The sequence below is a fragment of the Prunus persica genome, chromosome G7 (genome assembly GCF_000346465.2).
Source record: "Prunus persica cultivar Lovell chromosome G7, Prunus_persica_NCBIv2, whole genome shotgun sequence".
Taxonomy (NCBI): domain Eukaryota; kingdom Viridiplantae; phylum Streptophyta; class Magnoliopsida; order Rosales; family Rosaceae; genus Prunus; species Prunus persica.
This window is the reverse complement of record NC_034015.1, coordinates 6,093,833-6,109,600: the sequence shown is the minus strand read 5'-3', so window position 1 is coordinate 6,109,600 and position 15,768 is coordinate 6,093,833.

Here is a 15,768-nt window from a genome sequence, read left to right as displayed (position 1 = left end):
GCTTGAATTTTTTTTTTAAAATTTTTTTTACCTGAGAGAGAATTTGCTTGTCATGCTTATTGATTCACAGGATGGGAATTTCGCTTGTCATGGACTTGGATTATAAATTGCATGTTTGCTTGAATGCCTCTTTCTTTTTTTTTTCTTTTTTTTTTTTTGTGTGCAGAGATTCGTAATTTTGCCAAGACTGGTGATGGCATCCGCTGATCCATCGCCCATTATTAGGGACCATCTTCATTCCCTAGATGACCAGTTAAAGAGAGGGAGGCCTCCTCCTTTGCTTAAGAGCGCTGGTGAAGACATAGGCATTGATGGAGAGCCAGTGGTGGAAACAACTCCAGTGATTGATACTGCATCTATATCGAGGTGCTGTATAGAGAGGGGCCTATTTCCGGCAGTCCCCTTATTATTTCAATATCCATGTGGCACCAGCAAGGGTTGGTCAGAGTAGGTTGACCGTGAATTGAAGGAACCGTCTACCTGTGACATCCTAAGCCGGGCAGGGATGTTGGATGCTATCTTCCTTTCTAAAGCGTGCGACATCCACATTGAAGCCTGGCAGGGTTGCTGGATGCCACATGCCTTCCTTTGCCCACACTAGGGGACGACCACTTGGAGGTTTCTGTGTATTATTCAACTCACCGAGTCAGACGACAGCTTGGGTTCGATCAGGGTGTGCCTTCCAGTTCTAGCCATGGAGATCCTTTTACGTTGCATAGGTTCTTTTGGACCGGGAACAACGTACCGGAAGATGGCAGAATCCTTGCCTTTGTTCTGGCCAACAAGGGGCGCACTGGTGGCCCTCGAAAGCTTACCAAAATTATTGGAATCGCTGCTTTGCTTCGAAAAGTTGATTCCATGCTACTCATTGCTATAGATTGCTTCCCACCACAGTTCGTCATGCTCGCCTAGTGTCGGAAGAGAAGGCCATCTCCTTGAGTGAGAAGCAGAATTTGCCCTTCACTTCCAAAAGTGGGGAAATTGTTGGTGATTTTTCTAAGTTAAAACAGAAATTGGAGAAGCCGAGCTCTCATAGTGCCGGGAGAAGTGTTGCGCATGGAAAGCGAAAGCGAGAGGAAAGTTGCAGTGTTGAGAAGAAGAAGCCAGCTGTAAAGGAACTGAAAAAGTTTATTCCCAAGGTAGCAGCAAGTGGTCCCCCTTGCTCTAAAGGAAATGCTCCCACAGTGCCCTTACTGCAGCAGCAGCCTATGGCTTCTGGTGGCAGCAAGCAGGTTGGCGAGGTGCCGGAAGCTTTGTCTTCTCACAATAAGTACCACTTACTCATAATTCATGTTTGTGTTTGTTTGTTTTTTTTTGCTTTCTTTATTTCTTTTGAACTTGCTTCCCGTCTCCCTTGTTTTTTATTTATATTTATATTTTTTATTTATAATTTTTACAGGTACGCCCCAAATCAACCGCGATTCCAAATCGCTGAAACATGCGCATACTCCAAACAAGGTTTGCTGGCACTCGCAAAGGAAAGGGTGAAAACTCAGGATCCAAGGTAGTGGTGACAGTTGATGATGATGACGATGGAAGTGGCGAAGATGATGCTGTAGAAACTGGGATTAGCACCCACGAGCAAAAGAGCATTCGCGACACAAATGGTATGGATGAGGACCTCGACGAAGAAAAATATTACAGCCGTGATGAAGGCACATACCCGGATCCCGACACTCACTTGAAGGAGCCAGATGCCTTAGGCATGCCTCCCGAATTTGCTAGTGACCGTGAGCGGCATGTTGACATTGAACCGGTATCAAATAACTTTATCACTTGTTTTTCTTGGTATATATGTGTTGTATGCTAGCTGTTGTAGCTCACAACTCATGCCCTGCTTCCCTTTCGCACGTTATGCCCACCATTGAGAACACGGCGGACCGTTCATCGGAGGCTGGCCTTGCCTTTCCTGCTGCTGTCACTGACACCATGCAGGCTGCTAGACAAGGTATCTATTGATTGCTTTTCATCTTCCATCCTTCGATTTGTTTCCTTCTTCTTCGGGTCTTCCATTATTTTGATTTATTTTCCTTCCTGCCCCTTCCTCTTTTTTTTTTATGGGTTGAAAGCACTTCACTAGGGGAGGAGGATACACTTCCTACCCCTCTTCTTGGGACACCTAATACAGCTGCCGACATTGCCCTGCACCTTCCAGCGGTGCTGCCTCTTGCTCATCCTCTTGGGACACCTGATGCTGCTACCGACACTGCCCTGCACCTTCTAGCAGTGCTGCCTCCTACTCCTCCTTTCCTAGGCACATCCGATGCAGCTGCCGGCACCGCTCCATAGCTTCCAACAGTGTCGCCTCGTGGTGAGATTACTGATGACAGTTATAAGGCTGGTGATGCTTCTGTCACAGGTACCCTCGTGGGGCATTTATCAGAGAAAAACATGTCCTGGCATGATTGGGAAAATTCCTTCACGGCATTCAAAGCCTTCTTTGATGGCGGTGTCACAATTCTTTTGTCCATCGACGAGCTTCTTCCGCTTTACCATAGGTTCAATGGTTATGTGACATTCTAAGGCGCCCTTGTGTAAACAGAGACAGTTGCGGTCTTGAGAAAATTCATGGACAAATACGGGAGCTTCATGGAGATTACTAGAATCACCTCTTCTTTCTCGAGGAGTGCTACCTTCCGAGCCCTTAGCTTGGTACTTCATGGGATAGACACCATGCAGCTCCTAGATATCATTGATCATAGGGTACTTTGTTGGCAGGACGCGATTTGTGAGGCCATAACTCTGGGATTTCTTGTGGATTTCCTCCTCAATTTAGTGAGGGATTTAGCTCATGCCGTGTTTGGAGCGCATGCCATTTATAGCATGAAATCATCACTTGGTTCCGACGAGGTAAAAGCCGCAGCCGACGCTTTGAACATTAAACAGCGAGAGTTAGAGGACCAGCACCGAGAATTACATGCCCTTCTTCTCACTAAAGGTGTTTCTGCTGACAGCGTTGAATGCGTGGCGGAAGCAGCAGCTAGATCGTCTCCTAGGGCTTCTTCCGTTCTTTTCGGGCATTTTTAATAGCCTCAAGGTACATAATTTCTTTTGTCTCTTCTTCTTTTATTGATAGGCTATTTCTCCTAGCGTCACTTAGTCTTGACACCTACTTTCTTTCTATCTTGTAGGTTGTCTTTCTTTGGTTTGGGGATCAATGGGCTGATCACATAGTCTCCGTTCCTTTTGAGACCATAGGATGTACTGAACTTCAGCGTGCGTAATTTTATCTTGCTTTGACTGTAGTCTTTTTCTTTTGGACACTCTAACTACTATGTCGTTATGACTTTGTAATATAGTACTGAATCACTGGATCTTGTATTAATTTCTGAATACTTGAGGCATGTTGTAATCCGCACGTCTTATATATATATTGCTTGGTTGGAAAAATTTGTTTTCGTGAACTGCTTGAGATTAGACAGGTTGGATATCCTTAAAAACAAGGTACATGCTACCAAAATTTTGTCTAACCACTAGGCCTAAAAGGGCCAGACTGGTATGTGCATGGTTTTTGCCAAGTTTTTGTAAAATTCCCAGATGTTTTGCATATTCTGGTTGCTTATCAAAATGGGACAATGGTTTCGTTGTTCCAGCACCTCAAGAATCCTTTTTTTTTTTTTGATAGCTTGGCTTTGCATACCCTATATTATTTTTCTTAGGCATGCAGCTTGTTGATGGTCCGGGACCCCATCCAGGTGACTTTGCTTGGCATGTTTTACTGCTAAGTAGCGTGTTTTTGTTCTTGTTTTTTAGTTTTATTTTTGTTTTAATGTAAAGGACGTTTAAAATGTATAAAGGGACAATAAAACTTCAGAGACCTATTTTTTTTTTCAAAATAATCCTTCATTCTCATTGCAAAGGCCCTGCTACCATGATGGTGCACCATACAAAAGTGTCGTTTTTCAAAATATGAAGGAAAGACAGAAGGAGTTCATGTCTAAAACAAAAGGAAATGCAATAATAAAAAGTGCTTGACACAAGATTAACTTAGTAGTAGTAAGGCTTGAGCCACTTCCCATTGATGGGATCCGTTAGAGTGCCTTCTTTGACAGAGACCAAGCGATAATAGCCGCTGATGTAGACTTCTTTGACTGCGAATGCACCTTCCCATTGCGGGGCAAACTTGGAAGGTCCTGACATTTGTCTTCTTACATGCTCCACAACTTTTTGCACGAGGTCTCCTTGCTTGAAGGCGAGAGGCTTGACTGTCCTATTATAGGCTTGAGCTACAGTTTTGTGGTACAACGTTGTCCTCCTTTCTACTTCTGCTTTTTTCGTCCAAGGCCTCAAGGTCCAGTAAGGGCCAATCCGAGCATGACATTGTATCCCATTCGAGGTCATTAACGGCTGATACTCTGGCGGTGAGGATGGTAATTTCAATAGGTGAGATGGTGTCGGACTCGTATACAAGGGAATAAGGTGAGAAGCCTGTGGCACTTCTTGGAGAAGTGCTGTAAGCCCTAAGCCCATAAGGCATCTGCCCATAAGCCCTAAACCCTAAGCCCATAAGGCATCTGCCAGGTGAACACTCCAACCTCCTTCATACTCATGCACCATTTTGCTTAGGATCATCAATAAAGTTTTATTTGTGGCCTCTGCTTAACCATTTCCTTATGGGTAATATGGCGTGGAACGACGATGCTTGACACCATAGCCACTAAGTGTCAAGCTTACTTGCTTGTTAACAAACGGGGTGCCGTTGTCAGTGACGATCTTGTATGGGATTCCGAATCTGCACATGATGTATTCACAGATGAAATTTGAAATGGCATCCCCCATGGCCTTGCAAAGAGGAACCGCCTCAACCCACTTTGTGAAATACTCAGTGACTGTGAGGATCCATATATAGCTGTCAGACGGTGAGTGGATAGTTCCGATCAAGTCAAGCCCCCAAGTATAAAAAGGCTAGGGAGTACGCATGTCTTGTAATAGCGTGGGAGGTTTGTGGCTTAAATTGGCATGGACTTGGCATGTGTGGCATTTCTTTACAAAATTGTATGCGTCGTTCTTCATGGTAGCCCAATAATACCCAACATTCAGTAGCTGTCGGTGAAGCCTCTTCATTCCATGGCGTTCACCACATTCTCCAGCATGAATTTCTTGCATGACTTGTTGTTCTTCTGACTCTCCAAGCATTTTAATGGTTCACCATTGAACCCTTTACAATAGAGAGTCGACTTGTCTATGAAGTGCCTTTTTACTGTCTTTTTGAGCTTGTGAGCATGCTTGCAGTTGGTTGGCAGAGTCCCGTCGATGAAGAATGCCAAGTATGGAGCCTTCCAATCCTTTGCGAATGAGATGGTGAATGATTCTTCGATGGAGGGTATTGTTGAACACTTGGGACAACTGGCTTGAACTTCGGCTACTTGTTTCTTCGTTATGGCCAGTAATAACTCTTGCATTGCAGACACCGATACAAACTGATTATCGGTTCCAAATTGCAAGTGGCATCATGTACCTCTTGGAGCTTCACTTGTGCTTCTGTTGTCCCTATGAAGCGGGTTAAAATTCCTCCTGGAAGGCGTCTGTAAAGCTCCCCAAAGATGATGCCATAGTCTTTTAATTCCTTGATGTGTTTCCCTTGCCTATCTTCTCATTCACAAATTTCCTCCAGTCACTTTCTTCCAGCGGCTCCTCTTGCGTCAATGCTTCGACAACTGGCATGTCCTTCACAGCAATGTTGGGTTGCTCTTCGACAAATGAGAGCTTTGACCCCAATGTAGCCAAAGCATCAGCATATCTATTAGTGACCCCCAGAATATGTTCCAGCACGACTTGTTTGAAAGAATTGACAAGCCTTTCAGCAGCTGTACGATATGGTGCCAATGTTGCCTCATTCACACCAAAGTTCCCTTGCAATTGACTCAGCACCAGGTTTGAGTCCCCAATAATTTTAATTTTTTCTACACCCATCTCTTTTGCTGTAGACATCCTTATAATGAAAGCTTCGTACTCCGCCACATTATTCGTGCATGTGAAATTCAGCTTGAATGAGAGGTCTATGGCTTGCCCCTCGGGATTAATGAGCACTACACCTGCTCCTCCACCTTTCTATTAGAAGTCCCATCAAAGTAGAGGGTCCATGACTCATCTTCTGTAGCAACAACGACCATTTTCGGCAGCTCTCCCAGAACTTCCTTAGAAAGAATTACTTCTTCTACTTCAGGAAATAGAGCCAGCATGTCAATCACGGCTTGTCCTTTGATAGCCTTAGGAGTTGTGCATGCGATATCAAATTCGGACAGCTGTAGTAGCCAACGTGCAAGACGTCCAGATAGCACCCGTCTTGTCAGTAAGTACCTTACGGGGTCAGACTTCACTATGAGCTGTAGCTTGTGAGCGAGGAAGGAATGCCGCAAGTGCTATGTAGCATAGACAAGAGCAAAGCACAAGTGCTCGGTCTTTGGGTATCTCATTTCGGCTCCCCTTAAATGTCTACTCACATAATAAATAGGACTTTCTTCTTCACTGTGGTCATCTTGAGCGAGTAAAGCCCCAACCGTTGCATTTGTTGCAGCCAAATAGAGCTTTAGTGGAAGTCTCGGAATGGGCGCTCTCATGGTGGACAGCTTGGTGATTAATTGTTGCACTTGCTGGTAGGCTTCTTGGCACTCCGTACTCCATTCATATGCCTTGCCCTTCTTGAGTAAGGGAGTAAAAACACTCATTGTGTTAGCAAGGCCTGGGATGAAGCGTTGAGTGTATGATAATCTTTCCATGAAGCTTTTCAATTCTTTTAGGTTTCTAAGTGGTGCAAGAGAGTTTATGGCTCTGGTTTTTTCAGGATCCACATCTATGCCACGTTGGTGCACTTGGAACCCCAAGAATTTACCGGATGAAACCCCGAACGGGCACATTTTTGGGTTCATCTTTAACTGGTACAGCCGGCACCTTTCCAGCACCTTCCTCAGAACTTCTTGGTGGCTTTCTCTAGCTTTTGACTTCACCACAAGGTCGTCCACATAGTCTTCTATCCATTTTCTCATCATATCATGGAACACCGTTGTTATGGCCCTTTGGTAGGTGGCCCTGGCATTCTTAAGACCGAATGGCATGATTGTGTAATAGAAATTCCCGTATGGTGTTCGAAAGGCTGTCTTCTCAGCATCTTTGGGCGACATCTTTATCTGGTTATAGCCACTAAATCCATCCATGAATGACAGCAAGCCTTACCTCGAGGTTGAGTCGATTAAGATATCCATGTTAGACAGTGGGAACTCATCTTTTATGCAAGCTTGGTTGAGGTCCCGGTAGTCCGTGCATATTCTAATTACACCAGTCTTCTTTTTTACGGGGATAATATTTGCTAGCCATGTTGGGTGTTTGATTGGTTTGATGAATCTAGCAGCTAACAGCTTTTCAATTTCCACTTTGATTTGCTTTTCAATTTCAAGATGAAAATTCCTTCTTGGCTGCACAATAGGTTTTGTACCAAGCTCAATTCGAAGAACGACTTACTAAGTTTGGATTTAGGCCAGGCATTTCCTCGTAGCTCCAAGCGAACACGTTTCAGAATTCTTTTAACATAGATGCCAAGGCCTCATTTTCTTCACTTGCCAAATGAATGCTGATGGAGATGGGCCTTTGGACAGAGGGATCATCACTCAAATTGATTGTTTCCAGCTGCTCAGCCACCGATGTTGAGACATCTTGCATGTGTCTAGGTGCCATCATTGGCTCCTAGAAAGCACAAGGCATGGATGTTTTGTCATCTGAACCCTTACAATTGTTTGTTCACATCGCCTCCTCTCCATACTCGGGGCTTTCTCGCAGAACACAGTTGAGCCCCCAAACCCATCATAAGCGATACATTATGTGTCCGTCTGGCCGCATCACTTTTGAGCATTGGGGATGATCATAAGCATGGTTGTTGACTTCTGAGTGTCTTTTTCTTTCTCGATCAACAATGGTTATGAGTCCTCGTTGCTCAGGTCACGAATTTCAGTCCATGAAGGTAGGTAGGTCCCGAAATCCTTGGATGGGTTGCTTCCGGCACCTGTGCACTTGGTGTAAAATTCACTTATATGTGACCGACTGTGACCTCACTCTTATTCTTGAAACTGTTGATGCTTGTTTAAGATTGCACGATTTTGGATAATGGAATACCAGCTGCCGTAAGCACAGACAGAGGCAATATGTTGACAGAGGAGCCTGTGTCTACCAAAGCTCTTCTTATAAACACATTATTGATCTGTCCTTCCAAGTAAAGTGGCCTTCTATGTTCCGGATATGGAACTTCCATGTCTTCGTCCGTGAATGACCTTTGTGGTTGAGCAGTGAAGCAATGAGGATTAGACTCTGCAGAGACGTTCATGAGAGCTATAGTAGCTGCTTCTCTTGCTTGAGGCCCAAAGCCAAGTTGGTCAAAGAGTGACTTGAACTTCGAGTTCCTTTGGAGGACCTGTGAAGCTATGGGCCCTTGTTTCAAACCTAGGTAATCACGATTGTTTCAGCCTCTGTAAGATTATGAAACGTTACAGCAACTGTTTCCTGCTGTCCCGATGAAGCCCACGAGTAGCATTCTTCCGACATGTCTAAAGTAAAAACTTCGTTGCCTGAATCATCACCCCATCCATCAGCGAGCAGCCATGGCGTGTTGTAACTTGAAGGTTTCAAATATTTACACCAATATGCCTTCTCCATGTTTCCGCATAGCTTCCGACGGTTTTGGGTCATTCTTCCATGGGTGGCACAGTTCATCATCATCGAGCAAATCATCGGAGCATGAAATGACAGCAGCTACCTTCTTTCCCGTTCGTTTTGTCAAGGGGTCTTCAGCAATGGTTTGATTCCTAGAGGGAAGCTCAAGGACTCCTTCATATATTTTAGCATGTAAAATCCTCCGTAGACTCTGACAAGCAGTGGTTGGATGTCCTACAAATTGATGATAATGGTAGTATCTAGGATCATTCTCCTCCTCTTTGGTAGGGACTTTGTAGGGTCTGAGAGGTTTGATTGCACCGTCAGCAGTCATTGTGTCAAGGATGGCGTGGAATTCTTCGTCCTTGCAAGGCAATGGCAAATACGTCTCCCTATCTTTTTGTTTGCGCGAGTTATAGTCACTAGATGGCTTATCTTCTATAGCCAGTGCTTGGTGCGCCTTCATCTTCTCACTCCTCCGAGTCCTCTGTCCTATCGGTTTCACAGACATGCTTGTCTTCCTTACTGCTTCTAGTAGCCGAGAAAATTGGCTGATGCCAATATTCACCAAATAAACTCTGTCATCTGCCACGATATTGCTGATGCAAATTTCGACAAGCGCCTCTTCGTCCTTCTCATCCTAGCAATCCAAAGCTAGGTCCCGGAACCTACGCACGAAGCCTATGGGATCTTCCCCATGTTTTTGGCGAGTGTTGTTGAGTTAAGTGGTAGTAACTCTTTCCTCATGCTGGAAATATTTCTTACAGAACCTGCTTGCCAAATCTTCCCAAGAGCCAACAGAGCCTGATGCCAAATGTCGTATACTACGTGTAAGCACGATCGGTAAGGCTTTTCGAAAACTCCCAAAACCGGAGATTATAGTTACCAGCATATGGTCCCAAAGCATCAATGAAATGGTTGACGTGCTCCTTCGAGCTCCTTTTCTTCCATCGAAGAGGACAAAGCTTAGTGCCTCGTAGCCTTTGGAATACGGCTGCTGGAGTAAGCTTGATGCATATGGTGGCTGAGGAATGCACTTCCAATTCTCCTGGCTTCGACTTAGCTCATTTTCCAGCATAGCAATAACATCCTCTTGGGTGACAAAAGATGGTCCCTTTTGTTCCGACCCCTTTTCGGCAGCAACAGACTCTTCTTGTGGAAGTCTCTCGTTTTCTTTGCTTGGCTTGGAAACTGAAATTTTCAACTCTTTGATTGTGTCTGCCATCTCCCTCTAGGTCTCTCTCACAGCATGGATGGCTGTAACAAGGTCTGAGAGGGTAAATGCTCCCTCACCTGCACGTTCTTCTTCTCTAGATGAGGCATTTTGCCTCGATTTCGAATCACCATGGTCTGGCCCTTCTTGGGAAGTCATGTTATAGCTTCTATTCTACTTCTTTGGAGGCATTGATGAAGAAAATGGCCTAATCCCCAGTGAAGTCGCAAATTTAAGTCGAGGCTTTTTTTCTTCCGGCAGCTACAAATGGGCTGGGCTGTCGTAAAAAGCAAAATGGATGAAATTACCCCCTGTGTGTGTCTGAGTTCAAAGATCAGACCCCAAGAATGTTTCGAAAGGATAGTGAAGCCTTAGAAAACACCCTAGTTACCTTCACCAACAAAAATAATGGTTGCTTACAGATAAATTCTTAGCTTGGCATGAGAGGCTTGTGGCATGGAAGCAAAGTTGTCATGAGTTTAGCCTTAAAGGGAGAGAGCTGTGAGTTTCTATGAAAAATAGGGGTTCTAAGGAAAGGGAGGAAAGGATTATCAGAGGGTTTGGGTGAGAAAATGGGAGAGAGTAGGAGAGGGCAATGGGTGGCTTAAGTGATTTTCCGGCAGCTCGACAGAGGTTCTATCAAGTACTTGAATAGTCTGCCATGAGGGAAAAATAAAGGGGAGAAGGATGAACAAAGCACGAAATTGCTGGGTTTTGGAAGTAAGAAAGGAAGCTGGCTCTCTGGATGTGGTTGTTGGTTGTTGGGTAGGAGGTTCTTCATTTATAGCCGCTAGAAGCTCTTCCTTTCCAAGAAATCCTAATGATTTCTATCCAATTTGGCCAAGTCTTTCCCTTCCTTTCTCCTCTCCTCCCTTGACTTATCCTATTTTGGTGAAATCCTCTCTGCCCAATCGTACAAAAACAGGAATTTTTGGGAGCTCAAGGCTTTTCCTGTAGCTATTTCAGTGGGGGGACTCCCATTCTCAGCCATCTCCCTTTTTATTTCCTTCATTCTTCCATGGCTAGATCTGATGGGGAGAAAGAAATGGGTATACACGCTGGTTTTAAGGGTGCCTCCTTTCCTAGTAGTCTGCGCGCCAATACCCCCTGGTTCTTTGAATGCTTTTGCTTGAAATTCGTTCCCCCCCTCCCCATGTGCTGGAGACTCCCAGCAGCTCTGCGTACGTGGATGTCCTGGCTCCCTTCGTGGCCTTTGTACTCCAGCTAAGTGCTGGGGCTTTTGCAGATCCATATTTTAGTTGCATGGGCCTTCTAGGACAATAAGTTGGTTTATCAAATAAATGGGCTTACTTCACCAAGTGTTGGGCTATTTTGTTGAGGTGATGGGCTAATTTTCCTAGGATATTGGGTTACTTTCTCTCTCTCTTTTACGCTTTGCCACATGTTTGGGCTCAAGGAAAGGGCTTGAGTTTCAAGTCTCCCAAGCAACCTGAGACTTCCATTTCTCGGCCCATCAATGGGCCTCATGACAACTTGTTACCATCCATACCACAACGCACTCAAGCAAGCCTGGGCATTTGAGTTGCTTGGGCTCACTTAAGCTTGTAGAGTGGTTGGGTCAAAAATAATGATTTCCCGCTTAGCGTGGCGCGTTTTTATTAGGATGCTTGACGGGGTAATTAGCATGGGCTTGTAGAGCTACTGTATTTTACAATCTTTATCTCAATTCCTAGCCTGACGGATTATTTATTTGGCATGGCATGTGGACTGTGACTCGTGCATGGTGGACTTTCAGGTTCTCCAAATTGGGTATTTTCTTAATGAGGCATCGTACTGGGCCGGGAATTTATTCGGGCCCAACCGTGGATTTTTTTTGGGCCTCAACAGTTCCAAAAATAAGGAATCTAACCAGACAAGAGGTTATTTGAGATCAATATGAATTGTAATTGGCTTAAATTACCAAAGGACAGGGGAATGCTTCCACTCAATGAGTTCGTAGAAATGTCTAGATATGTCAAATTGGGCATCAGTTGACCAATGTTATGAGGAATTGGCTCCAAAAAATAGATTATCTCGAAGATACAGCCAGGGAAAAATTTGAGGACCATAATGGGAGTGGGCCTTCAAAGCGGTTTGAAGTCAAAGTAACAGTGGAAGCATAGCTGAATCTTAATGAATTAGGAACCCTGCCCCTTAGTTGATTATCAGCGAAATTTAGTTCATCTAATTGCAAATCCAACTACAAAAACCTATCTGGTATGGTGCCTGAAATCTAACAGGGGTGAAAACTGCCTTTAATTTTTCGACCCTTGTCCGGCACTTAGACTCCTCCTAAGTATGCCTTAGCTTGTTCAAAGGACTCCGCCGTTATAACAACTTCTTCGCTTGTCTCCCTTGATCAGCAACCACCAACGTCTTCGCATGCTTCCTTCGATAAACAACCGCCATCTAAGCTTGCTCTTCGATACCAATGGTAACATTGTCACGGATATCTGTCCACTTGGCTTGCTTCTCTCGATCAACATCCACCTTTCCTTAGCTCTACCTCCATCGATAAGCAACTACCATCGAGGTATGCACCATAAGGCATAGTTTGAGGAAACTATACTCTGGTCCCAGCACAGAAACACACACCAAGCGTGCTCTGATACCAACTGTAACAGGGGTGAAAACCGCCTTTAATTTTTCGACCTTTGTCCGGCACTTAGACTCCTCCTAAGTCAGCCTTCTCTTCACCTCCAAACCATGAGGCTTCAGAGTTCTCGCAGCGGAACACATAAACACCAAAGCTTACGGGACAACTCACTCCCAACCTTTATATTACTCCACAATAAAAAGGAATACAAGATTTTGTTTCGCATTGGGTCACCACAACACATTTGGTGCCTCAATGCGGCCCACTCCTAAGGCACGGTGCCTCTCTAGACACTCATTCTCGACTCAACTGGTTTCTCTCAAGGCATGGGTATGTCAACACACACACTTGCTGCCATACCCCTCTCTATGCCTCTCCATGCCTACTCTAGACACATTCCACCATTTTGTCTCCTCCTGAGATCTCTCCCAAGAGACTACTAGTCTAGTCTCTTCTCGTCTGATCTCCACTAGTTTCTACTAGTGTCGACCTTCGGATCTAGTCTACAATGCCTACACTAAGGCCCATTTATAGACTATCACAGTTGACAACCCCAATTGCTTAGGTTATGTGTCTACCATGCACGCAACCACCATGACATGGGTACTTTTCCTCCTAAAAACCACCATGCCACTATCCCACTAAGGAACCCATGAACTCCTATTTTCAAGGCTTCCTTTTTGCTCTTGGCGCCATGTGTCAATGTCAAGGCCATGACATGCCATCATGCCATGTTGTATGCCTACAAAGGTGCAAGGCAACCGCCCACTCCTTCCACTGACATTGCCTTCTCCACATGATGCATCGCATGCATGCCACTCCGCCATTACCAAGCGTAACTGCCCAGACATGCCCTTTATATCGCTGCACATCTGCTGGAACTTCTCCTCACAACTGCCTATGTAACTGCCCACACAAAACTGCCTATGTAACTGCCCACACAAAACTGCCAGCAACTGTCACATCCTGCCAGCCAACTACTTGCACGATCTGTCAGCACCATGCCCACACGACCTGCCAGCACCCTGGGCACAACATGCCAGCCAATCGCCTGCACAATCTGCCTGCGTGCTGCCTGTGTGTTGCCTGCATGCTGCATGCACGCTGCGCTGGTTGTGCTGCATATGTACGCTGCGCTCTGCGCAGCGCACTTGTCCCACATGCGCTGTTGAGTTCCAAGGTAATCTGTCGAGGCTTCTCACAAGCTTTTGCCGAGACCCTTTGACATCCATCTTGCCATGCTTGTCTTGTCCTTTTGCACACTCGTGACACCTCTCCTTGGCATGGTCCACCGCCTATGGCAAGTGTCAAGGGTCTTACAAACCACCCCCACTAAAAGAGTTCGACATCCTTGTCAAACCTAGGGCTTGTAAGCACTCAACTTGGAGGTCCACACCTTCCTTCTAAGTCAACCTCACTGCTTCCCTTGAAACTTTCAAAAGTTATGCAATGACACTTGCACACTTCCGTGCTTGACTCCACCAAGCCTTTCATCTGTCATTTCCCCTCCTAAGAAGTTCCATGACACAAGGAACTACAAGAACTTTCTACCAAGCACCCATGAGCCACCCATAATTCATCATAAGTACTTGATAACACTTACTTGTAGCCACTAGTTGGTCTATGCGTGGATCTTGTGCAATCCTTATGCTTCGAAACCATCAGCCTTCTTGCTTGTGACTTGCATACTGCCCCTTCCAACACTTAGCCAATCTTCAATGCCTAGCCCAACGCCTATCCATGCCACACCCATCACCTGCGCAGCCTTGTATCATTGTCTCTTTAACACGAACTTGCACTCCTCCAATGAGAACTTTCAATCTTCACATTGGCCTTCGAGAGTTCATAGGTTCAACCACCTCTATGGTTTTTTCTCTTGCGATGCCTTCTCAAAGTCATCGACTTCTTGTCTTCGGAAGTACTTACTAGTATCGCACTTCTCGTTGCGATGTTCACAACATCGACTTCTCCATTCTCGAAGTGCCCACTGGCACAACACCTCTTCTGCGATATCCACCTTGACATTGACTTCTCCATTTTCGAAGTGACCACTGGGACATCACCTCATTTGCGATATCCACCTTGACATTGACTTCTCACAACAGCAACCTTCATCTCTAGGTTCTGTTCTCTTTCAGGACAGCCACTCTTCTGCCCTTCTACAACTTTAGCCGTGTGCACTTCCTCCAGAACATGGCGCCAATCTTGCTCCGTTTGCACCAGCATATAACGTTGTACAGCCCCAAGGAACTCTTCCAAGAATGCCACTCAGCACCATCAAACTCTAAACCAGATCTGTGCACAACTCAGATCTTCATGAGCCCCATGAAAGTCTTTTCCTAACTTCCCATGTCGCCACTCACTCAATTGGGGATCCACCCAATTGGTTTTGAACTTACAAGCTTCCGGATAGCCTGCCTCTAGTTCAACAGACTCCGCCGTTATAGCAACTTCTTGGCTTGTCACCCTCGATCAGCAACCACCAACGTCTTCGCATGCTTCCTTCGATAAACAACCGCCATCTAAGCTTGCTCTTTGATACCAATGGTAACATTGTCACTGATATCTGTCCACTTACTCTTGGCTTGCTTCTCTCGATCAACATCCACCTTTCCTTAGCTCTGCCTCCATCGATAAGTAACAACCATCGAGGTATGCACCATAAGGCATAGTTTGAGGAAACTATACTCTGGTCCCAGCACAGGAACACACACCAAGCGTGCTCTGATACCAACTGTAACAGGGGTGAAAACCGCCTTTAATTTTTCGACCTTTGTCCGGCCCGGCACTTAGACTCCTCCTAAGTCAGCCTTCTCTTCACCTCCAAACTGTGAGGCTTTAGAGTTCTCGCAGCAAAACACATAAACACTAAAGCTTACAGGACAACTCACTCCCAACCTTTATATTACTCCACAATAAAAAGGAATACAGGCTTTTGTTTCGCATTGGGTCACCACACACATTTGGTGCCTCAATGCCTCCCACTCCTAAGGCACAGTGCCTCTCTAGACAATCATTCTCGACTCAACGGGTTTCTCTCAAGGCATGGGTATGTCAACACACACACATTTACTGCCATACCCTCTCTATGCCTCTCCATGCCTACTCTAGACACATTCCCCCATTTTGTCTCCTCTTGAAATCTCTCCCAAGAGACTACGAGTCTAGTCTCGACCAGTCTAGTCTCTTCCAGTCTAATCTCCACTAGTCTCTACTAGTGTCGACCTTCGGATCTAGTCTACAATGCCTACACTAAGGCCTATTTATAGACTATCACAGTTGACAACCCCAACTGCTTAGGTTATGTGTCTGCCATGCA